This window comes from Oncorhynchus masou, chromosome 32 (genome assembly GCF_036934945.1).
Source record: "Oncorhynchus masou masou isolate Uvic2021 chromosome 32, UVic_Omas_1.1, whole genome shotgun sequence".
NCBI classification, from domain to species: Eukaryota; Metazoa; Chordata; class Actinopteri; order Salmoniformes; family Salmonidae; genus Oncorhynchus; species Oncorhynchus masou.
In genome coordinates, this window is record NC_088243.1 from 13973215 (window position 1) to 13999634 (window position 26420).

The following is a 26420-nucleotide window of genomic DNA, read 5'->3' on the forward strand; positions in this document are numbered from 1 at the left end:
CTACCTTTCTGACCTCCTCGTACAGGTGCCTGTGATCTAAACCTACTCGGGCAACTTCAACCTCAGGGTGCCCACGCAGCCACTTGGCCGCATGACCAAAGTGCCACGGCAGCTGTTCCGCCCGAGAACCCGTGTTAGACCACACCATTACGCTTCTCGCCTGATACGAGAAGAAAACCCGCAGGAGGTAACCGGACGGGTGTATCACTGGATGAGCAAGCTCCTTTAACAAGAAAGAAACCTCCCTCCCCGATGGGACAGAGCATGCGTGCCCTGGCGACCCACTCGCACCTGCCACTCCACATGCACTGAAACACAAGCCTCACTAGAGGCCTCCTCAGACAAGCCGGCAATGGGTAGATGTACGCCAAATACAAAGGAGACGGCAACACATCCACCTTTAGGACCAGGCCTTTGCCCACAAAAGACAAATACCTAGCCTTCCACATTGCTAGCTCCCTCTGTACCACTGCGATACGCATGTTCCAGTTTAGCGTCGCTGAGCTGGAGGTCTCAAAATGGACCCCGAGAATCCTCAGGGCTCCCTCACAGAGAGATAGCCCCCCAGGCACATCCGTTCTACCGCGCCATCTTCCGAAAAACTTGACGGAAGACTTTGCATGGTTCAGAACTGCTCCCGACGCTCGGGTGAAATCCCCAAAGATGGCAAGGGACCTTGTCAGGCACGAGTCCTTGCACAGCAGCAAGGAAGTGTCGTCGGCGTACTGCGTCATCTTAACACGCAGCCCACCACTTCCAGGGATCAACAAGCCTTCCACCCCTGTGTCTGCCCTAATGGCAGCCCCCAGAGGCTCCATGTACAGAACGAAGAGGAGAGCCGAGAGTGGGCACCCCTGCCTGACCCCAGACGAGAGGTCAAAAACATCACCCAAGTGACTATTTACACTAACTCGGCACCCCGCTCCGACATATAATGTACGAATCCATCCTATGAACTTCTCCCCAAATCCTAATCGACCTAACACTCTGAATAAAAAGGATCTATTCATGCGATCAAAAGCTTTCGCCTGATCTAGCGCTGCTACCATTAAAGGCAGTCCTCTATCTTCAACCCAAGCGATGGAGTCCCTGATTAACTGTAGGTTCCATATAATAGAGCGGCCCTCTACCCCGCACGTCTGATCCTCATGGTGGACGACGTAGGGAAGGGCGGTGCGCAACCGGTCTGCTAAAACCTTTGCAAGTAGCTTGTAATCTACACACAGCATGGTCAACGGCCGCCAGTTGCCAAGGTCTGTTACTTCCCCCTTCTTATATAAAAGTGACAGCACACCAACAGCCATTGATCCCCCCGGGACCCCCATCTCAAGGATGGCCTTCAAGACTTCGAGGACCACTGGTCCAAGTATACCCCAAAACTTGAGATAAAACTCAGCCGGCAGCCCATCCATCCCAGGCACCTTCCCTTTTCCCATCCTCCTAAGAGCGCTCTCAACCTCTTCTAGTGAAATCTGGGCCTCCATCACTTCTCTAATGTCCTCCGGCAACCGCCTGGACAAGTGTTCTAAAAACACATTTCCCTGCTCTACATCTATTTCCCTTTCCTTAAATAAACCTTGGAAATGATCAGTTGTCACCCTGACCATATCCTCTGGTTCTCTAACTATACTACCATTTTCTCCCCTAACGCCATGCATTACCTTCCTACTCTGTCTGGTCCTAACCGACTTAAAGAACATAGCAGAACAAGTCTCATTATGTTCTAGAAAGCCACTATGCGCACGCTCCAGGAAAGCTCGAGCCTTCCGCTCCTGCAACTCCCTGAGCTGCGCCTTTAGGGTTGCGGATCTCTCCCAGTCAAACGACCCGCCGAGGTTGCCTGCCTCGTATTCAAGTTCAATTAACCTTTGGATACGATCCACCTCCCTCCTCTCCTCCATTTTTTTCCTCTTGCAATACCCTATTATAAAAGCCCTAATCCTCACCTTAACTAATTCCCACCACTCTAACACCCCCTCGCACATGGACCGGAGGCCTTTAAGCCTCCAAAAGAAACCATAAAACCCGTCAACAAAAGACTTCTCCTCCAGCACATCCCGATCTAACTTCCAGTACCCCCTACCAAAGAGGCAGGCTGGCGACCCCACCTGCCGGAGCACCCCGTCGTGATCCGAAAAGAAAACAGGCAACAGCCGCCCAGACAACTTACCCAAAGACCTGGGTACAAAAATATAGTCGAGCCTCCGCGCAACCCCCCTGGAGTTGCGCCATGTAGGACCGGCCATTTTCGGAGTAGTGTGCAGACCACCATCTACCAGACCATGGCAAGCCATTAGCCCGGCAATGGCGCCTGCACTGCTATCCCCCCCTATTCCTAAATCTGTATTAAAATCCCCCCCTATCACTAATTTCCTATTTGTGACACACATGGGCGTCAGACTGTCCACCATCTCCCTCCTGTCTGCCACCACCTGTGGCCCATACACCACCACTAATCTAAATGTACAATCCCTTATCGTGACATCCACCCCTATAACCCTCACCTGCATCACCACAAAAGAATCCTCCACTTTTACCTCCCTGTGCCCACACAAAATCCCTACCCCCGATGAGTGCACCGCCCCAATACCCCAAACCGACTCCCCCTTGTCCCACTCCCTCTTAAACCTACTAACATCCCCTCCATCCCTCAGGTGAACCTCCTGTAAAAAACAAAAATCAAACCCCACACCCTCCAAATAACTAAAAACCGCCCTCCTCTTAACAAAATCCCTTAAACCCCTTACATTTATACTAACAAAAGTAAAATTAGACCCCATGACAGAATAAAATAAAAACATGTAATACACTCAAATTCTAAACCCAGACAGAAAAAAACAAAACCAGGAGACTCACCCGATGCTCCCCTGCTCCATATCTACCGGTGAGAACACCATCCGTACTCCCGACGTCTCTTCCTGCATCTCGCCAACCCAGGATGCAGGAATGGTGTTTGGCTCCGGGGTGCCCTGCACCCTGGGTCTACTCCCACACCCCTCCCCCTCCCCAACGCTGCAGCTAGTTTGAAAAAAAATAGGGGAGGCTGAGTCCCCAAACAAAAAACTCCCCACCTCCTCCTGTACCCAGTCCTGGGTCTTGTTAGGTGTGTCCCCACCCATCAGAAGTTGAGGGCCTGGGGAAACCAGCAGCAATCCAGAGGTTTCTCCCACCCCCATCGCTCTCTTTGCCATCCCCTCTCTCTCACTGTCGGCCAATCGCACCCTCCTCTTCACTCTCTTCTTTGGTGATGGCTGCAGTGGTGAGATACCACCCCCCCCCCCCGCCAGCTCCTCCACCATACCCCTCATCTCTTCCACCAGGGCACTTTCCCCCCACTCCACTTGCTCTTCCACCGTCTCCTTCTCCACCACCCCTCCCTCGCTTTCTTCTCTCTCATGCTCCTCCACTTGGTTGCCTTCCGCCACTTTTCCTGGTTCTCCTACTCCCGTGCCTTCCGTTTCCTTCTCTCTTCCATCCTCCGCTACTTGATCCTCCTCCTTCCTTGCCGCCTTCCCCTCTGGACCTGTACTCTGGTCATGAGGCATGCTTCCTTCCCCTCCTCTTCTTCCCCCATCCCCCGCACCTGCTCCCCCCCAGCCGAAGACGCGTATGACCTCTGACGAGCCGGGCACCCCCGCCACAGGTGTGCTGACGAGCCACACCCGTGGCACGTCTTAGGCTCGTCACAATCCTTCGTAGGCCATACAGCGCCTGCAAAATGGGGGCTGACGTGCATAAAACAACGTCCCCCTGTCAGCCCCCAGGGAGAACATAGCAGGAGGATGGAGGTAGCCACCATGTCCCTTTGGGTCCTCCCTGAGGAGGGCCTGGAAGCCTCTCCTCCCATTCCAAAACCCAAGAGAGTCTTTGAGGTGCCTTGCTGAGGAGACGTTATCCCATGTATCTCCCCAGAAAGGCCCTCACCTCTACGTCCTTAACGTATGGGTTGTACATGTTGACAGGTACAACCCTAAAGTTGTTCCTCGCCAGGCTTGTTATTTCATAGTGGCTCATCAGCCTCTCACCTCCCACTGCTCTTGCTCTTCTCAGGATATCATCATGTTTCTCCTCTGTATTTAGTGCCACGTCGTATGCTCCCTCCAATGAGTTGCCTTGGAAACAAAACACGTCCTTCACCGTCAGCTTTAGAATCCCCATCAAGATTGTCCTTCCAAAAGTTTCCCGTCCTAAAGGCTCCAACTCCTTCTCCTTCCAAGCAAACCGAATCGTGTTGGCCAGCCCAATCCCAGGGACCGACCGTGTTGATGTATTTTGCAAGGAGAATGGCGCTCATTCTCTTCTCTTCCAAAACAAGGAAAAAAAGAAAAACCAAAGTGACTGAGCCTATCTGGTGCAAACACAGAGACAGGAACAATCACCCACAAAATACTCAAAGAATATGGCTGCCTAAATATGGTTCCCAATCAGAGACAACGATAAACACCTGCCTCTGATTGAGAACCACTCCAGACAGCCATAGACTATGCTAGATACACCCACTAAGCCACACACCCAACACCTAACAACACCCCAAGACAAAACACACCACAATAAACCCATGTCACACCACGGCCTGACCAAATAAATAAAGACAAACACAATATACTACGACCAGGGCGTGACACATATAGAATCATATAGTAACCAAAACAGCGTTAAACAAATCAAAATATATTTTATATTTGAGATTGTTCAAAGTATCCACCTTCTGCCTTGATAGCTTTGCACACTCTTGGCATTCTCTCAACCAGCTTCATGAGGTAGTCACGTGGAATGGATTTCAATGAACAGATGTGCCTTTTTAAAAGTACATTTGTGGAATTTTTTTCCTTCTTTATGTGTTTGAGCCAATCACTTGTGTTGTGACAAGGTAGGGTTGGTATTTTTCTTTATTTTGTTAAAGACCAAGTCTTAATGATTTGCGCTGAGAGTCGGGAATCAAGTTCAGGGAGTGAGTGTTTTAAAATAAATGGAACATAATACAAAACAAGAAACACTAACAGCACATAGACATGAAACTAAAACAGAAACAATTACACCTGGTTAATGAACCAAAGAGAGTAACATATATAGGGAAGGTAATCAGAGAAGTGATGGAGTCCAGGTGAGTCTGATGATGCTCAGGTGTGCGTAATGATGGTGACAGATGTGCGCCATATTGAGCAGCCTGGTGACCTAGAGGCTGGAGAGGGAGCACACGTGACAGTACCCCCTCCCTGAGTCGCGGCTCCGGCCGCAGGACGCCAACCAGAAGGACGGTCCCGGGGATCAGGAGCAGACCGGTCACGCCTGATGATGCACAGGAACCTGTTGCCGGCTGGGGCCTGACGATCTGTCTGAAGCATAAGAGCCTGTAGCGGCTCCCGGACCCGAGGTCAATCCCACCGAAACAAAAAAAACAAAAAGCACTCCCTGATGCTTCCCTTAGGTGAAGGGTCATTCTGTAACGATTTGCGCTGAGCCTCAGGAAGTTCAGGGAGTAAGTGTTTTAATAAAATAAACAGAACATAATATAAAACAAGAAACACTAAAAGCACTTAGACATGAAACTGAAACAATGATGCCTGGGGAAGAAACCAAAGAGAGTAACATATATAGGGAAGGTAATCAGGCAAGTGATGGAGTCCAGGTGAGTCTGATGATGTGCAGGTGTGCATAACAATGGTGACAGGTGTGCGCCATAACGAGCAGCCTGGTGACCGAGAGGCCGAAGTGGGAGCACACGTGACAAAGTCCAAATTATGGAAAGAACAGCTCAAATAAGCAAAGAGAAATGACAGTCCATCATTACTTTAAGACATGGAGGTCAGTCAATCTGGAAAATTTCAAGAACTTTGAAAGTTTCTTCAAAGGGCAGTCGCAAAAACCATCAAGCGCTATGATGAAACTGGCTCTCATGAGGACCGTCACATGAAAGGAAGACCCAGAGTTACATCTGCTGCAGAGGATAACTTCATTAGAGTTAACATCCTCAGAAATTGCAGCCCAAATAAATGCTTCATAGTTCAAGTAACAGACACATCTGTTTGCTGGTGACACTGTCAGTGATTTATTTAGAATTCAAGGCACACTCACCCAACATGGCTACCACTGCATTCTGCAGCTACACGTCATCCCGCCTGGTTTGCACTTAGTGGGACCATCATTTGTTTTCAACACGACAATGACCTAAAACACACCTCTAGGCTGTGTAGGGCTATTTGACTAAGAAGGAGAGTGATGGAGTGCTGCATCAGATGACCTGGCCTCCAGGAGACACTGACGTCATCAGAGTGCGACGTATGTTTGTTGTTGTTGAACGCTGTCAAACGCCGAAACTGAAAACTGTTGAATGCTGAAACCTGAACTATAGACCTCGGTTTAAAAGCTGACAGTGTTTTTATATAGTTTTATTTTATTTTGTTGGGCTAAATTACTGTGAGCGCTGCTATCTGTCCTGTGATCCTTCCCTTATATGGGGAGAGACGCGAAAGCTCAGCTAGCCAAGCTGGCTTGGCGGTCTCAGATGGAGGCCGCTATTGAACATTTCCAACATTGCAGGAGCTGCGTTTACTTTTCTTTGTTCCGGGACAATGTGGACCGCGTTGACTTTCAATGTAGAAACTGCTTGCTTGCGGAAGACTACAGGAGTGAAGTAGCTACTCATAGCAAGCAGGTAGTAAACATACCTACGCTACTGGGGAACCCACGCCCACCTACTTTTTCTTCCACCCCAGTAGCCAGATGCCGCTCTGGTCTGGTTCCCTGGAGAACGGAGCTGATCTCGACCCAACCAACCAGCCATGGAGGTACGTCACTCGCCATGGAAGTCCAAGAAGGCGTCCTCTGGCAACGGGAGTCTCCATGGAGATGTTGAGCCCTGAACTGACACAGACCAGAAACAGCTTTTCCGCCCTTGATCCAGAGGTTCCGGTGCCTTCGTCCGTGGTGGCTTCCCAATCAAGATCGGATCCAGAGGTATCTGCGTCTTCGGCCTCGACTCTGTCTCCCTCTCCGGTGGCATCTACCTCAGGTTCAGATCCTCGGAGCTCCCAGCCTCAACAGACCATGAGGCTGCCTGAGAGACCGGCCCATTCAACATCACCAGCTGTCATCATAAGCAGCTCTATGGTGAGAAATATCTCAGTCCCCAAGGCTAAATCCCTGTGTGGTCCTCCTTGAATTGCCAAAACTGTTGCAACCTCTATTGCGAGCCTATTCAACCTCTCTTTTGTATCATCTGAGATCCAAAAGATTGGAAAGCTGCCGCGGTCACCCCCCTCTTAAAAGGGGGAGACACTCTAGACCCAAACTGTTATAGACCTACAGTTGAAGTTGGAAGTTTACATATACTTAGGTTGGAGTCATTAAAACTTGTTTTCAACCACTCCACAAATGTCTTGTTAACAAATTATAGTTTTGGCAAGTCGGTTAGAAGATTTACTTTGTGCATGACACAAGTCATTTTTCCAACAATTGTTTACAGACATATTATTTCACTTATAATTCACTGTATCACAATTCCAGTGGGTCAGAAGTTTACATGCACTAAGTTGACTGTGCCTTTAAACAGCTTGGAAAATTCCAGAAAATTATGTCATGGCTTTAGAAGCTTCTGATAGGCTAATTGACATTGTTTGAGTCAATTGGAGGTGTACCTGTGGATGGGTTTCAAGCCTTATCTTCAAACTAAGTGACTCTTTGCTTGACATTATGGGAAAATCAAAAGAAATCAGCCAAGATCTCAGGAAAAATATTGTAGACCTCCACAAGTCTGGTTCATCCTTGGGAGCACTTTCCAAATGCCTGAAGGTACCACGTTTATCTGTACAAACAATTGTACACAAGGATAAACACCATGGGACCACGCAGCCATCATACCGCACAGGAATGTGACGAGTTCTGTCTCCTAGAGATGAACGTAATTTGGTGCGAACAGTGCAAATCAATCCCAGAACAACAGCAAAGGACCTTGTGAAGATGCTGGAGGAAACGGGTACAAAACTATCCACAGTAAAATGAGTCCTACATCGACATAACCTGAAAGGCCGATCAGCAAGGAAGAAGCTACTGCTCCAAAACCGCCATAGAAATGCCAGACTATGGTTTGCAACTGCACATGGGGACAAAGATTGTACTTTTTGGAGAAATTTCCTCTGGTCTGATGAGAAAAAATAGAACTGTTTGGCCATAATGACCATCGTTATGTTTGGAGGAAAAAGGGGGGAGCTGAAGAACACCATCCCAACCGTGAAGCACGAGGGTGGCAGCATCATGTTGTGGGGGTGCTTTGCTGCAGGAGGGACTGGTGCACTTCACAAAATAGATCCCAACTGACCTAAGACAGGGAATTTTTATTTTTATTAAATGTCAGGAATTGTGAACAACTGAGTTTAAATGTATTTGGCTAAGGTGTATGTAAACTTCTGACTTCAACTGTGTATCCATCCTGCCCTGCCTTTCTAAAATCTTCGAAAGCCAAAAAACTGATCACCGACCATTTTGAATCTGACCGTACCTTCTCCCCTATGCAATCTGGTTTCCGAGCTGATCATGGGTGTACCTCAGCCACACTCAAGGTCCTAAACGATATAATAATCGCCATAGATAAAAGACAGTACTGTGCAGCCTTCTTCATCAATCTGGCAAAGGCTTTCGACTCTGTCAATCACTGCATTCTTATCAGCAGACTCAATACCTTGGCTTCTCAAATGACTGCCTCGCCTGGTTCACCAACTACTTCTCTGATAGAGTTCAGTGTGGTGTCAAATCGGCGGGCCTGTTGTCCGGACCTCTGGCAGTCTCTATGGGGGTGCCACAGGGTTCAAATCTCAGGCTGACTCTTTTCTCTGTATACAGTGGGGCAAAAAGTATTTAGTCAGCCACCAATTGTGCAAGTTCTTCCACTTAAAAAGATGAGAGAGGCCTGTAATTTTCATCATAGTTACACTTCAACTATGACAGACAAAATGAGAAGGAAAAAAATCCAGGAAATCACATTGTAGGATTTTTAATGAATTCATTCGCAAATTATGGTGGAAAATAAGTATTGGTGTCTTATATCACCCTCTCTAACTTTAAGCATCAGCTGTCAGAGCAGTTTACCTATCACTGTATCTGTACACAGCCAAAAAATACATTATAAAAGGGTGGCTACCTTGAAGAATCTCAAATATAAAATATATTTTGATTTGTTTAACAATACGGTCACCACAACAGCCATAATCATTGGTCAACGCGCCATCATTGAAATACCTGGCCAGAGTGGGAGAAATGTCACCATATGTGCAGCTACGGTATAAGCCACAATGGGGTCCTCCACCTCCATGCCACCCTTGGACCAAACAACACTGCCCATCTCCTTAATTTCCTGAACACCTACATGACAAGCTTTTTCAGACAGAGCAGAGAGGGCCTGGTGATCCTGAGCAGCAAATGTATGTTCTCAACCCCATTGAGAAGTTGTTTTCAGCATGGCTGTGGAAGGTGTATGATCGCAAACCCCATGAATGTATGGCCCTTCTCCAGTCAATGGAGGAGCCCTGGTGAGTTCTGTCAGGGGTAGGTGCATCATGCCAAAATATATTTCCCCGCTGTCTGGCAAAGGACAATATCGCCTGTGATGTTGATGAAAATCTGTGACCGGACCAAAACAATAGACATGATTGATTTTGTTTTCACAATGGAGTATTTGTTTCTTGACTTATGATTTTACAGTTTCTGTATCTATTCCATACAATTCATCTAACATAAAGTATAGTAGTACAAGTAGGCCTTTTTCTCGTCCTTTGCAGATGCAAAATATATTTACTGTATGTGTGCTTTCCGTATTCTGTTTGACATGTATGGAGTCATGCTGAAATACAAACTAACATTTTAGCATTTGTGTTCCTTTCACAAACAAACAATATACAGTGAAACAACAAAAGTCTTTACACTGAAATAGGTTCTGAAAGTAGCATTTGGAATATGTCACAATAGTGTGATCTCGGTTATCACTAAGTTAGAGATGTCTGTGGGGTTTGGGGAACTGTTTTGTGTTTTGAGTACCTGAGAGCTAATTTCAGCAGACATGTGTTAATAATTGGGAAAAACTAAGGTATCTTTACTTTTACTCAATTATGACAATTGAGTACTTTTCCACCTCTGATGGGGGCTTATCTTGAGTCACAGATTTGTTGTAGTCGTTCAAAATCACTGACAACCAGAGGAAAGTTAAACTCACAGGGTAAAACAAAAGGCCATGGACTGTCAAGAGTTTGAAGAAAAACCCACTTGGCCTCCCGAGTGGTGCAGCAGTCTAAGGCACTTGCAGTGCTAGAGTCGTCACTACAGACCCAGGTTCGATCCCAGGCTGTATCACAACCACCGTGATCGGGAGTCCCATAGAGATGCACACAATTGGCCCAGCGTCATCCGGGTTAGGGGAGGGTTTGGCCGGGGGGCTCAAGCGACTCCTTGTGGCGTGCCGTGCGCCTGCAGGCTGACCATGGTGGTCAGTTCTCTGATACGGCTGGCTTCCAAGTTAAGCGGGTGGGTGTTAAGAAGTGCGGTTTGGCGGGACGCATGACTGGACCTTCGCCTCCCAAGCCCATTGGGGATTTGCAGCGATGAGACAAGATCGAGAAAATGGGAAGAGAACTTAAACACTTGGGAAGTACTTCTAGACCAATTAGTGATGGGGGGGTTGATAGTTACATAGCTGGATATTATTTTTGATGATACAGTATATTGTCTCATTTTGACAATATCGTAATTTATTTTTTCGCTAGTTGTCTGTACCTGCACCAAAACTTATTTTTGATTAGGGAGCCAATTTTTTTTTGCATTTTTATTTCCATGACTGATAAAAACTAATTTTGTCATGGAAATGTGGCCTTTTACGCTACTGAGATCTTCGGTAAGGCCAATGTTTGTCTATGGAAATTGCATGGCTGTGTGCTTAATTTTATACACCTGTCAGTAACAGGTGTGGCTGAAATAGCCGAACCCACTAATTTGAAGGGGTGTCCCACATACAGTATATATACAAAAGTATCTCCTAGATATAGGACAGACACTTCAAAACCTTGTTTCTTCTGATTTATTTTTTGACTGTCTTTTTTGCCATTTACGAATGTGTTATTCAATACGTTTCTCTGGGCTGTGCTGCTTGAACCTTTGCAGCCTATAACGGCTTTCAGCAGGGTTCTGGTGGGCTGTATTGGTCCTTTCCCCAAAACAAGGAGTATTATCCAATTGCAAATAACCATCGTGTGTGCTGCCACTCGTTTCCCAGAGGCCATTCCACTGAGGAACATCACTGCTCCTGGTATTGTTAAGCTACTTGTGAAATTATTTTCCATGTTTGGGCTTCCGCAGTTAGTGCAGTCTGACCTAGGTTCAAATGTAATGTCAAAGGTATTCAAGCAAGTGCTACAGCAGTTGAGTGTTACCAGGTGCATATCACACAGAGTACCAAGGTGCTCTTGAGGGATTTAATCAGACTTTGAAGTCTATGTTGAGTTCTTACTGCTTTGAGTCTGAGAACGACTGGGATGAAGCGGTGCAGCTATTTGCAGCACGGGAGGTTGTTCAGGAGTCTCTCAGATTCAGTCTGAAGGAGCTCGTGTTTGGACATCATGTCAGAGTTCCAGATTCAGTCTGAAGGAGCTCGTGTTTGGACATCATGTCAGAGTTCCAGATTCAGTCTTAATGAGTTCGTGTTTGGACATCATGTCAGAGTTCCAGATTCAGTCTGAAGGAGCTCGTGTTTGGACATCATGTCAGAGTTCCAGATTCAGTCTGAAGGAGCTCGTGTTTGGACATCATGTCAGAGTTCCAGATTCAGTCTTAATGAGTTCGTGTTTGGACATCATGTCAGAGTTCCAGATTCAGTCTGAAGGAGCTCGTGTTTGGACATCATGTCAGAGTTCCAGATTCAGTCCGAAGGAGCTCGTGTTTGGACATCATGTCAGAGTTCCAGATTCAGTCTGAAGGAGCTCGTGTTTGGACATCATGTCAGAGTTCCAGATTCAGTCTGAAGGAGCTCGTGTTTGGACATCATGTCAGAGTTCCAGATTCAGTCTGAAGGAGCTCGTGTTTGGACATTATGTCAGAGTTCCAGATTCAGTCTGAAGGAGCTCGTGTTTGGACATCATGTCAGAGTTCCAGATTCAGTCTGAATGAGCTTGTGTTTGGACATCATGTCAGAGTTCCAGATTCAGTCTTAATGAGTTCGTGTTTGGACATCATGTCAGAGTTCCAGATTCAGTCTAAATGAGTTCGTGTTTGGACATCATGTCAGAGTTCCAGATTCAGTCTGAAGGAGCTCGTGTTTGGACATCATGTCAGAGTTCCAGATTCAGTCTGAAGGAGCTCGTGTTTGGACATCATGTCAGAGTTCCAGATTCAGTCTGAAGGAGCTCGTGTTTGGACATCATGTCAGAGTTCCAGATTCAGTCTGAAGGAGCTCGTGTTTGGACATCATGTCAGAGTTCCAGATTCAGTCTGAAGGAGCTCGTGTTTGGACATCATGTCAGAGTTCCAGATTCAGTCTGATGGAGCTCGTGTTTGGACATCATGTCAGAGTTCCAGATTCAGTCTGAAGGAGCTCGTGTTTGGACATCATGTCAGAGTTCCAGATTCAGTCTGAAGGAGCTCGTGTTTGGACATCATGTCAGAGTTCCAGATTCAGTCTGAAGGAGCTCGTGTTTGGACATCATGTCAGAGTTCCAGATTCAGTCTTAATGAGTTCGTGTTTGGACATCATGTCAGAGTTCCAGATTCAGTCTTAATGAGTTCGTGTTTGGACATCATGTCAGAGTTCCAGATTCAGTCTGAAGGAGCTCGTGTTTGGACATCATGTCAGAGTTCCAGATTCAGTCTGAATGAGCTTGTGTTTGGACATCATGTCAGAGTTCCAGATTCAGTCTGAATGAGCTTGTGTTTGGACATCATGTCAGAGTTCCAGATTCAGTCTTAATGAGTTCGTGTTTGGACATCATGTCAGAGTTCCAGATTCAGTCTGAAGGAGCTCGTGTTTGGACATCATGTCAGAGTTCCAGATTCAGTCTGAATGAGTTCGTGTTTGGACATCATGTCAGAGTTCCAGATTCAGTCTGAAGGAGCTCGTGTTTGGACATCATGTCAGAGTTCCAGATTCAGTCTGAATGAGTTCGTGTTTGGACATCATGTCAGAGTTCCAGATTCAGTCTGAATGAGCTTGTGTTTGGACATCATGTCAGAGTTCCAGATTCAGTCTGAATGAGCTTGTGTTTGGACATCATGTCAGAGTTCCAGATTCAGTCTTAATGAGTTCGTGTTTGGACATCATGTCAGAGTTCCAGATTCAGTCTGAAGGAGCTCGTGTTTGGACATCATGTCAGAGTTCCAGATTCAGTCTGAATTATCTTGTGTTTGGACATCATGACAGAGTTCCAGATTCAGTCTGAATGAGCTTGTGTTTGGACATCATGTCAGAGTTCCAGATTCAGTCTGAAGGAGCTCGTGTTTGGACATCATGTCAGAGTTCCAGATTCAGTCTGAAGGAGCTCGTGTTTGGACATCATGTCAGAGTTCCAGATTCAGTCTGAAGGAGCTCGTGTTTGGACATCATGTCAGAGTTCCAGATTCAGTCTGAAGGAGCTCGTGTTTGGACATCATGTCAGAGTTCCAGATTCAGTCTGAAGGAGCTCGTGTTTGGACATCATGTCAGAGTTCCAGATTCAGTCTGAAGGAGCTCGTGTTTGGACATCATGTCAGAGTTCCAGATTCAGTCTGAAGGAGCTCGTGTTTGGACATCATGTCAGAGTTCCAGATTCAGTCTGAAGGAGCTCGTGTTTGGACATCATGTCAGAGTTCCAGATTCAGTCTGAAGGAGCTCGTGTTTGGACATCATGTCAGAGTTCCAGATTCAGTCTGAAGGAGCTCGTGTTTGGACATCATGTCAGAGTTCCAGATTCAGTCTGAAGGAGCTCGTGTTTGGACATCATGTCAGAGTTCCAGATTCAGTCTGAATGAGTTCGTGTTTGGACATCATGTCAGAGTTCCAGATTCAGTCTGAAGGAGCTCGTGTTTGGACATCATGTCAGAGTTCCAGATTCAGTCTGAAGGAGCTCGTGTTTGGACATCATGTCAGAGTTCCAGATTCAGTCTGAAGGAGCTCGTGTTTGGACATCATGTCAGAGTTCCAGATTCAGTCTGAATGAGTTCGTGTTTGGACATCATGTCAGAGTTCCAGATTCAGTCTGAATGAGCTTGTGTTTGGACATCATGTCAGAGTTCCAGATTCAGTCTGAATGAGCTTGTGTTTGGACATCATGTCAGAGTTCCAGATTCAGTCTTAATGAGTTCGTGTTTGGACATCATGTCAGAGTTCCAGATTCAGTCTGAAGGAGCTCGTGTTTGGACATCATGTCAGAGTTCCAGATTCAGTCTGAAGGAGCTCGTGTTTGGACATCATGTCAGAGTTCCAGATTCAGTCTTAATGAGTTCGTGTTTGGACATCATGTCAGAGTTCCAGATTCAGTCTGAATGAGCTCGTGTTTGGACATTATGTCAGAGTTCCAGATTCAGTCTGAAGGAGCTCGTGTTTGGACATCATGTCAGAGTTCCAGATTCAGTCTGAAGGAGCTCGTGTTTGGACATCATGTCAGAGTTCCAGATTCAGTCTGAATGAGCTTGTGTTTGGACATCATGTCAGAGTTCCAGATTCAGTCTTAATGAGTTCGTGTTTGGACATCATGTCAGAGTTCCAGATTCAGTCTTAATGAGTTCGTGTTTGGACATCATGTCAGAGTTCCAGATTCAGTCTGAAGGAGCTCGTGTTTGGACATCATGTCAGAGTTCCAGATTCAGTCTGAAGGAGCTCGTGTTTGGACATCATGTCAGAGTTCCAGATTCAGTCTGAAGGAGCTCGTGTTTGGACATCATGTCAGAGTTCCAGATTCAGTCTGAAGGAGCTCGTGTTTGGACATCATGTCAGAGTTCCAGATTCAGTCTGAAGGAGCTCGTGTTTGGACATCATGTCAGAGTTCCAGATTCAGTCTGAAGGAGCTCGTGTTTGGACATCATGTCAGAGTTCCAGATTCAGTCTGAAGGAGCTCGTGTTTGGACATCATGTCAGAGTTCCAGATTCAGTCTGAAGGAGCTCGTGTTTGGACATCATGTCAGAGTTCCAGATTCAGTCTGAATGAGTTCGTGTTTGGACATCATGTCAGAGTTCCAGATTCAGTCTGAAGGAGCTCGTGTTTGGACATCATGTCAGAGTTCCAGATTCAGTCTGAAGGAGCTCGTGTTTGGACATCATGTCAGAGTTCCAGATTCAGTCTGAAGGAGCTCGTGTTTGGACATCATGTCAGAGTTCCAGATTCAGTCTGAAGGAGCTCGTGTTTGGACATCATGTCAGAGTTCCAGATTCAGTCTTAATGAGTTCGTGTTTGGACATCATGTCAGAGTTCCAGATTCAGTCTGAATGAGCTCGTGTTTGGACATCATGTCAGAGTTCCAGATTCAGTCTGAAGGAGCTCGTGTTTGGACATCATGTCAGAGTTCCAGATTCAGTCTGAAGGAGCTTGTGTTTGGACATCATGTCAGAGTTCCAGATTCAGTCTGAATGAGCTTGTGTTTGGACATCATGTCAGAGTTCCAGATTCAGTCTTAATGAGTTCGTGTTTGGACATCATGTCAGAGTTCCAGATTCAGTCTTAATGAGTTCGTGTTTGGACATCATGTCAGAGTTCCAGATTCAGTCTGAAGGAGCTCGTGTTTGGACATCATGTCAGAGTTCCAGATTCAGTCTGAATGAGTTCGTGTTTGGACATCATGTCAGAGTTCCAGATTCAGTCTGAAGGAGCTCGTGTTTGGACATCATGTCAGAGTTCCAGATTCAGTCTGAATGAGTTCGTGTTTGGACATCATGTCAGAGTTCCAGATTCAGTCTGAATGAGCTTCTGTTTGGACATCATGTCAGAGTTCCAGATTCAGTCTGAATGAGCTTGTGTTTGGACATCATGTCAGAGTTCCAGATTCAGTCTTAATGAGTTCGTGTTTGGACATCATGTCAGAGTTCCAGATTCAGTCTGAAGGAGCTCGTGTTTGGACATCATGTCAGAGTTCCAGATTCAGTCTGAATGAGTTCGTGTTTGGACATCATGTCAGAGTTCCAGATTCAGTCTGAATGAGCTTGTGTTTGGACATCATGTCAGAGTTCCAGATTCAGTCTGAATGAGCTTGTGTTTGGACAACATGTCAGAGTTCCAGATTCAGTCTTAATGAGTTCGTGTTTGGACATCATGTCAGAGTTCCAGATTCAGTCTTAATGAGTTTGTGTTTGGACATCATGTCAGAGTTCCAGATTCAGTCTTAATGAGTTCGTGTTTGGACATCATGTCAGAGTTCCAGATTCAGTCTGAAGGAGCTCGTGTTTGGACATCATGTCAGAGTTCCAGATTCAGTCTGAAGGAGCTCGTGTTTGGACATCATGTCAGAGTTCCAGATTCAGTCTGAAGGAGCTCGTGTTTGGACATCATGTCAGAGTTCCAGATTCAGTCTGAAGGAGCTCGTGTTTGGACATCATGTCAGAGTTCCAGATTCAGTCTGAATGAGTTCGTGTTTGGACATCATGTCAGAGTTCCAGATTCAGTCTGAATGAGCTTGTGTTTGGACATCATGTCAGAGTTCCAGATTCAGTCTTAATGAGTTCGTGTTTGGACATCATGTCAGAGTTCCAGATTCAGTCTGAAGGAGCTCGTGTTTGGACATCATGTCAGAGTTCCAGATTCAGTCTGAATGAGTTCGTGTTTGGACATCATGTCAGAGTTCCAGATTCAGTCTGAAGGAGCTCGTGTTTGGACATCATGTCAGAGTTCCAGATTCAGTCTGAATGAGTTCGTGTTTGGACATCATGTCAGAGTTCCAGATTCAGTCTGAATGAGCTTGTGTTTGGACATCATGTCAGAGTTCCAGATTCAGTCTGAATGAGTTCGTGTTTGGACATCATGTCAGAGTTCCAGATTCAGTCTGAAGGAGCTCGTGTTTGGACATCATGTCAGAGTTCCAGATTCAGTCTGAATTATCTTGTGTTTGGACATCATGACAGAGTTCCAGATTCAGTCTGAATGAGCTTGTGTTTGGACATCATGTCAGAGTTCCAGATTCAGTCTGAAGGAGCTCGTGTTTGGACATCATGTCAGAGTTCCAGATTCAGTCTGAAGGAGCTCGTGTTTGGACATCATGTCAGAGTTCCAGATTCAGTCTGAAGGAGCTCGTGTTTGGACATCATGTCAGAGTTCCAGATTCAGTCTTAATGAGTTCGTGTTTGGACATCATGTCAGAGTTCCAGATTCAGTCTGAATGAGCTCGTGTTTGGACATTATGTCAGAGTTCCAGATTCAGTCTGAAGGAGCTCGTGTTTGGACATCATGTCAGAGTTCCAGATTCAGTCTGAAGGAGCTCGTGTTTGGACATCATGTCAGAGTTCCAGATTCAGTCTGAATGAGCTTGTGTTTGGACATCATGTCAGAGTTCCAGATTCAGTCTTAATGAGTTCGTGTTTGGACATCATGTCAGAGTTCCAGATTCAGTCTTAATGAGTTCGTGTTTGGACATCATGTCAGAGTTCCAGATTCAGTCTGAAGGAGCTCGTGTTTGGACATCATGTCAGAGTTCCAGATTCAGTCTGAAGGAGCTCGTGTTTGGACATCATGTCAGAGTTCCAGATTCAGTCTGAAGGAGCTCGTGTTTGGACATCATGTCAGAGTTCCAGATTCAGTCTGAAGGAGCTCGTGTTTGGACATCATGTCAGAGTTCCAGATTCAGTCTGAAGGAGCTCGTGTTTGGACATCATGTCAGAGTTCCAGATTCAGTCTGAAGGAGCTCGTGTTTGGACATCATGTCAGAGTTCCAGATTCAGTCTGAATGAGTTCGTGTTTGGACATCATGTCAGAGTTCCAGATTCAGTCTGAATGAGCTTGTGTTTGGACATCATGTCAGAGTTCCAGATTCAGTCTGAATGAGCTTGTGTTTGGACATCATGTCAGAGTTCCAGATTCAGTCTTAATGAGTTCGTGTTTGGACATCATGTCAGAGTTCCAGATTCAGTCTGAAGGAGCTCGTGTTTGGACATCATGTCAGAGTTCCAGATTCAGTCTGAATTATCTTGTGTTTGGACATCATGTCAGAGTTCCAGATTCAGTCTTAATGAGTTCGTGTTTGGACATCATGTCAGAGTTCCAGATTCAGTCTGAAGGAGCTCGTGTTTGGACATCATGTCAGAGTTCCAGATTCAGTCTGAATGAGTTCGTGTTTGGACATCATGTCAGAGTTCCAGATTCAGTCTGAAGGAGCTCGTGTTTGGACATCATGTCAGAGTTCCAGATTCAGTCTGAATGAGTTCGTGTTTGGACATCATGTCAGAGTTCCAGATTCAGTCTGAATGAGCTTGTGTTTGGACATCATGTCAGAGTTCCAGATTCAGTCTGAATGAGCTTGTGTTTGGACATCATGTCAGAGTTCCAGATTCAGTCTTAATGAGTTCGTGTTTGGACATCATGTCAGAGTTCCAGATTCAGTCTGAAGGAGCTCGTGTTTGGACATCATGTCAGAGTTCCAGATTCAGTCTGAATTATCTTGTGTTTGGACATCATGACAGAGTTCCAGATTCAGTCTGAATGAGCTTGTGTTTGGACATCATGTCAGAGTTCCAGATTCAGTCTGAAGGAGCTCGTGTTTGGACATCATGTCAGAGTTCCAGATTCAGTCTGAAGGAGCTCGTGTTTGGACATCATGTCAGAGTTCCAGATTCAGTCTGAAGGAGCTCGTGTTTGGACATCATGTCAGAGTTCCAGATTCAGTCTTAATGAGTTCGTGTTTGGACATCATGTCAGAGTTCCAGATTCAGTCTGAATGAGCTCGTGTTTGGACATTATGTCAGAGTTCCAGATTCAGTCTGAAGGAGCTCGTGTTTGGACATCATGTCAGAGTTCCAGATTCAGTCTGAAGGAGCTCGTGTTTGGACATCATGTCAGAGTTCCAGATTCAGTCTGAAGGAGCTCGTGTTTGGACATCATGTCAGAGTTCCAGATTCAGTCTGAAGGAGCTCGTGTTTGGACATCATGTCAGAGTTCCAGATTCAGTCTGAAGGAGCTCGTGTTTGGACATCATGTCAGAGTTCCAGATTCAGTCTGAAGGAGCTCGTGTTTGGACATCATGTCAGAGTTCCAGATTCAGTCTGAAGGAGCTCGTGTTTGGACATCATGTCAGAGTTCCAGATTCAGTCTGAATGAGTTCGTGTTTGGACATCATGTCAGAGTTCCAGATTCAGTCTGAATGAGCTTGTGTTTGGACATCATGTCAGAGTTCCAGATTCAGTCTGAATGAGCTTGTGTTTGGACATCATGTCAGAGTTCCAGATTCAGTCTTAATGAGTTCGTGTTTGGACATCATGTCAGAGTTCCAGATTCAGTCTGAAGGAGCTCGTGTTTGGACATCATGTCAGAGTTCCAGATTCAGTCTGAATTATCTTGTGTTTGGACATCATGTCAGAGTTCCAGATTCAGTCTTAATGAGTTCGTGTTTGGACATCATGTCAGAGTTCCAGATTCAGTCTGAAGGAGCTCGTGTTTGGACATCATGTCAGAGTTCCAGATTCAGTCTGAATGAGCTTGTGTTTGGACAACATGTCAGAGTTCCAGATTCAGTCTTAATGAGTTCGTGTTTGGACATCATGTCAGAGTTCCAGATTCAGTCTTAATGAGTTTGTGTTTGGACATCATGTCAGAGTTCCAGATTCAGTCTTAATGAGTTCGTGTTTGGACATCATGTCAGAGTTCCAGATTCAGTCTGAAGGAGCTCGTGTTTGGACATCATGTCAGAGTTCCAGATTCAGTCTGAAGGAGCTCGTGTTTGGACATCATGTCAGAGTTCCAGATTCAGTCTGAAGGAGCTCGTGTTTGGACATCATGTCAGAGTTCCAGATTCAGTCTGAAGGAGCTCGTGTTTGGACATCATGTCAGAGTTCCAGATTCAGTCTGAATGAGTTCGTGTTTGGACATCATGTCAGAGTTCCAGATTCAGTCTGAATGAGCTTGTGTTTGGACATCATGTCAGAGTTCCAGATTCAGTCTTAATGAGTTCGTGTTTGGACATCATGTCAGAGTTCCAGATTCAGTCTGAAGGAGCTCGTGTTTGGACATCATGTCAGAGTTCCAGATTCAGTCTGAATGAGTTCGTGTTTGGACATCATGTCAGAGTTCCAGATTCAGTCTGAAGGAGCTCGTGTTTGGACATCATGTCAGAGTTCCAGATTCAGTCTGAATGAGTTCGTGTTTGGACATCATGTCAGAGTTCCAGATTCAGTCTGAATGAGCTTGTGTTTGGACATCATGTCAGAGTTCCAGATTCAGTCTGAATGAGCTTGTGTTTGGACATCATGTCAGAGTTCCAGATTCAGTCTTAATGAGTTCGTGTTTGGACATCATGTCAGAGTTCCAGATTCAGACTGAAGGAGCTCGTGTTTGGACATCATGTCAGAGTTCCAGATTCAGTCTGAATGAGCTTGTGTTTGGACAACATGTCAGAGTTCCAGATTCAGTCTTAATGAGTTCGTGTTTGGACATCATGTCAGAGTTCCAGATTCAGTCTTAATGAGTTTGTGTTTGGACATCATGTCAGAGTTCCAGATTCAGTCTTAATGAGTTCGTGTTTGGACATCATGTCAGAGTTCCAGATTCAGTCTGAAGGAGCTCGTGTTTGGACATCATGTCAGAGTTCCAGATTCAGTCTGAAGGAGCTCGTGTTTGGACATCATGTCAGAGTTCCAGATTCAGTCTGAAGGAGCTCGTGTTTGGACATCATGTCAGAGTTCCAGATTCAGTCTGAAGGAGCTCGTGTTTGGACATCATGTCAGAGTTCCAGATTCAGTCTGAATGAGTTCGTGTTTGGACATCATGTCAGAGTTCCAGATTCAGTCTGAATGAGCTTGTGTTTGGACATCATGTCAGAGTTCCAGATTCAGTCTTAATGAGTTCGTGTTTGGACATCATGTCAGAGTTCCAGATTCAGTCTGAAGGAGCTCGTGTTTGGACATCATGTCAGAGTTCCAGATTCAGTCTGAATGAGTTCGTGTTTGGACATCATGTCAGAGTTCCAGATTCAGTCTGAAGGAGCTCGTGTTTGGACATCATGTCAGAGTTCCAGATTCAGTCTGAATGAGTTCGTGTTTGGACATCATGTCAGAGTTCCAGATTCAGTCTGAATGAGCTTGTGTTTGGACATCATGTCAGAGTTCCAGATTCAGTCTGAATGAGCTTGTGTTTGGACATCATGTCAGAGTTCCAGATTCAGTCTTAATGAGTTCGTGTTTGGACATCATGTCAGAGTTCCAGATTCAGTCTGAAGGAGCTCGTGTTTGGACATCATGTCAGAGTTCCAGATTCAGTCTGAATGAGCTTGTGTTTGGACATCATGTCAGAGTTCCAGATTCAGTCTTAATGAGTTCGTGTTTGGACATCATGTCAGAGTTCCAGATTCAGTCTTAATGAGTTCGTGTTTGGACATCATGTCAGAGTTCCAGATTCAGTCTGAAGGAGCTCGTGTTTGGACATCATGTCAGAGTTCCAGATTCAGTCTGAAGGAGCTCGTGTTTGGACATCATGTCAGAGTTCCAGATTCAGTCTGAAGGAGCTCGTGTTTGGACATCATGTCAGAGTTCCAGATTCAGTCTGAAGGAGCTCGTGTTTGGACATCATGTCAGAGTTCCAGATTCAGTCTGAAGGAGCTCGTGTTTGGACATCATGTCAGAGTTCCAGATTCAGTCTGAAGGAGCTCGTGTTTGGACATCATGTCAGAGTTCCAGATTCAGTCTGAAGGAGCTCGTGTTTGGACATCATGTCAGAGTTCCAGATTCAGTCTGAAGGAGCTCGTGTTTGGACATCATGTCAGAGTTCCAGATTCAGTCTGAAGGAGCTCGTGTTTGGACATCATGTCAGAGTTCCAGATTCAGTCTGAATGAGTTCGTGTTTGGACATCATGTCAGAGTTCCAGATTCAGTCTGAAGGAGCTCGTGTTTGGACATCATGTCAGAGTTCCAGATTCAGTCTGAAGGAGCTCGTGTTTGGACATCATGTCAGAGTTCCAGATTCAGTCTGAAGGAGCTCGTGTTTGGACATCATGTCAGAGTTCCAGATTCAGTCTGAATGAGTTCGTGTTTGGACATCATGTCAGAGTTCCAGATTCAGTCTGAATGAGCTTGTGTTTGGACATCATGTCAGAGTTCCAGATTCAGTCTGAATGAGTTCGTGTTTGGACATCATGTCAGAGTTCCAGATTCAGTCTGAAGGAGCTCGTGTTTGGACATCATGTCAGAGTTCCAGATTCAGTCTGAAGGAGCTCGTGTTTGGACATCATGTCAGAGTTCCAGATTCAGTCTGAAGGAGCTCGTGTTTGGACATCATGTCAGAGTTCCAGATTCAGTCTGAATGAGCTTGTGTTTGGACATCATGTCAGAGTTCCAGATTCAGTCTTAATGAGTTCGTGTTTGGACATCATGTCAGAGTTCCAGATTCAGTCTTAATGAGGTCGTGTTTGGACATCATGTCAGAGTTCCAGATTCAGTCTGAAGGAGCTCGTGTTTGGACATCATGTCAGAGTTCCAGATTCAGTCTGAATGAGTTCGTGTTTGGACATCATGTCAGAGTTCCAGATTCAGTCTGAAGGAGCTCGTGTTTGGACATCATGTCAGAGTTCCAGATTCAGTCTGAATGAGTTCGTGTTTGGACATCATGTCAGAGTTCCAGATTCAGTCTGAATGAGCTTCTGTTTGGACATCATGTCAGAGTTCCAGATTCAGTCTGAATGAGCTTGTGTTTGGACATCATGTCAGAGTTCCAGATTCAGTCTTAATGAGTTCGTGTTTGGACATCATGTCAGAGTTCCAGATTCAGTCTGAAGGAGCTCGTGTTTGGACATCATGTCAGAGTTCCAGATTCAGTCTGAATGAGTTCGTGTTTGGACATCATGTCAGAGTTCCAGATTCAGTCTGAATGAGCTTGTGTTTGGACATCATGTCAGAGTTCCAGATTCAGTCTGAATGAGCTTGTGTTTGGACAACATGTCAGAGTTCCAGATTCAGTCTTAATGAGTTCGTGTTTGGACATCATGTCAGAGTTCCAGATTCAGTCTTAATGAGTTTGTGTTTGGACATCATGTCAGAGTTCCAGATTCAGTCTTAATGAGTTCGTGTTTGGACATCATGTCAGAGTTCCAGATTCAGTCTGAAGGAGCTCGTGTTTGGACATCATGTCAGAGTTCCAGATTCAGTCTGAAGGAGCTCGTGTTTGGACTCATGTCAGAGTTCCAGATTCAGTCTGAAGGAGCTCGTGTTTGGACATCATGTCAGAGTTCCAGATTCAATCTGAAGGAGCTCGTGTTTGGACATCATGTCAGAGTTCCAGATTCAGTCTTAATGAGTTCGTGTTTGGACATCATGTCAGAGTTCCAGATTCAGTCTTAATGAGTTCGTGTTTGGACATCATGTCAGAGTTCCAGATTCAGTCTTAATGGGTTCGTGTTTGGACATCATGTCAGAGTTCCAGATTCAGTCTGAATGAGCTCGTGTTTGGACATCATGTCAGAGTTCCAGATTCAGTCTGAATGAGCTTGTGTTTGGACATCATGTCAGAGTTCCAGATTCAGTCTGAAGGAGCTCGTGTTTGGACATCATGTCAGAGTTCCAGATTCAGTCTGAAGGAGCTCGTGTTTGGACATCATGTCAGAGTTCCAGATTCAGTCTTAATGAGTTCGTGTTTGGACATCATGTCAGAGTTCCAGATTCAGTCTGAATGAGCTCGTGTTTGGACATCATGTCAGAGTTCCAGATTCAGTCTGAAGGAGCTCGTGTTTGGACATCATGTCAGAGTTCCAGATTCAGTCTGAAGGAGCTCGTGTTTGGACATCATGTCAGAGTTCCAGATTCAGTCTGAATGAGCTTGTGTTTGGACATCATGTCAGAGTTCCAGATTCAGTCTGAAGGAGCTCGTGTTTGGACATCATGTCAGAGTTCCAGATTCAGTCTGAATGAGTTCGTGTTTGGACATCATGTCAGAGTTCCAGATTCAGTCTGAATGAGCTTGTGTTTGGACATCATGTCAGAGTTCCAGATTCAGTCTGAATGAGCTTGTGTTTGGACAACATGTCAGAGTTCCAGATTCAGTCTTAATGAGTTCGTGTTTGGACATCATGTCAGAGTTCCAGATTCAGTCTGAATGAGTTCGTGTTTGGACATCATGTCAGAGTTCCAGATTCAGTCTTAATGAGTTCGTGTTTGGACATCATGTCAGAGTTCCAGATTCAGTCTGAAGGAGCTCGTGTTTGGACATCATGTCAGAGTTCCAGATTCAGTCTGAAGGAGCTCGTGTTTGGACATCATGTCAGAGTTCCAGATTCAGTCTGATGGAGCTCGTGTTTGGACATCATGTCAGAGTTCCAGATTCAATCTGAAGGAGCTCGTGTTTGGACATCATGTCAGAGTTCCAGATTCAGTCTGAAGGAGCTCGTGTTTGGACATCATGTCAGAGTTCCAGATTCAGTCTTAATGAGTTCGTGTTTGGACATCATGTCAGAGTTCCAGATTCAGTCTTAATGAGTTCGTGTTTGGACATCATGTCAGAGTTCCAGATTCAGTCTTAATGGGTTCGTGTTTGGACATCATGTCAGAGTTCCAGATTCAGTCTGAATGAGCTCGTGTTTGGACATCATGTCAGAGTTCCAGATTCAGTCTGAATGAGCTTCTGTTTGGACATCATGTCAGAGTTCCAGATTCAGTCTGAAGGAGCTCGTGTTTGGACATCATGTCAGAGTTCCAGATTCAGTCTGAAGGAGCTCGTGTTTGGACATCACGTCAAAGTTCCAGATTCAGTCTGAAGGAGCTCGTGTTTGGACATCATGTCAAAGTTCCAGATTCAGTCTGAAGGAGCTCGTGTTTGGACATCACGTCAGAGTTCCAGATTCAGTCTGAAGGAGCTCGTGTTTGGACATCATGTCAGAGTTCCAGATTCAGTCTGAAGGAGCTCGTGTTTGGACATCATGTCAGAGTTCCAGATTCAGTCTGAATGAGCTTGTGTTTGGACATCATGTCAGAGTTCCAGATTCAGTCTGAAGGAGCTCGTGTTTGGACATCATGTCAGAGTTCCAGATTCAGTCTGAAGGAGCTCGTGTTTGGACATCATGTCAGAGTTCCAGATTCAGTCTTAATGAGTTCGTGTTTGGACATCATGTCAGAGTTCCAGATTCAGTCTGAATGAGCTCGTGTTTGGACATCATGTCAGAGTTCCAGATTCAGTCTGAAGGAGCTCGTGTTTGGACATCATGTCAGAGTTCCAGATTCAGTCTGAAGGAGCTCGTGTTTGGACATCATGTCAGAGTTCCAGATTCAGTCTGAATGAGCTTGTGTTTGGACATCATGTCAGAGTTCCAGATTCAGTCTGAAGGAGCTCGTGTTTGGACATCATGTCAGAGTTCCAGATTCAGTCTGAATGAGTTCGTGTTTGGACATCATGTCAGAGTTCCAGATTCAGTCTGAATGAGCTTGTGTTTGGACATCATGTCAGAGTTCCAGATTCAGTCTGAATGAGCTTGTGTTTGGACAACATGTCAGAGTTCCAGATTCAGTCTTAATGAGTTCGTGTTTGGACATCATGTCAGAGTTCCAGATTCAGTCTGAATGAGTTCGTGTTTGGACATCATGTCAGAGTTCCAGATTCAGTCTTAATGAGTTCGTGTTTGGACATCATGTCAGAGTTCCAGATTCAGTCTGAAGGAGCTCGTGTTTGGACATCATGTCAGAGTTCTAGATTCAGTCTGAAGGAGCTCGTGTTTGGACATCATGTCAGAGTTCCAGATTCAGTCTGAAGGAGTTCGTGTTTGGACATCATGTCAGAGTTCCAGATTCAGTCTGAATGAGCTTGTGTTTGGACATCATGTCAGAGTTCCAGATTCAGTCTGAATGAGCTTGTGTTTGGACAACATGTCAGAGTTCCAGATTCAGTCTTAATGAGTTCGTGTTTGGACATCATGTCAGAGTTCCAGATTCAGTCTGAATGAGTTCGTGTTTGGACATCATGTCAGAGTTCCAGATTCAGTCTTAATGAGTTCGTGTTTGGACATCATGTCAGAGTTCCAGATTCAGTCTGAAGGAGCTCGTGTTTGGACATCATGTCAGAGTTCCAGATTCAGTCTGAAGGAGCTCGTGTTTGGACATCATGTCAGAGTTCCAGATTCAGTCTGAAGGAGCTCGTGTTTGGACATCATGTCAGAGTTCCAGATTCAATCTGAAGGAGCTCGTGTTTGGACATCATGTCAGAGTTCCAGATTCAGTCTGAAGGAGCTCGTGTTTGGACATCATGTCAGAGTTCCAGATTCAGTCTTAATGAGTTCGTGTTTGGACATCATGTCAGAGTTCCAGA

The 26420-nt window shown here is 45.5% G+C and overlaps 1 protein-coding gene across 1 annotated transcript in view; it reads left to right on the forward strand.

The window, feature by feature from the left end:
* The window catches only part of fut8a (fucosyltransferase 8a (alpha (1,6) fucosyltransferase)), a 190556-nt gene that overhangs the window by 81032 nt on the left and 83104 nt on the right, over positions 1-26420 (forward strand).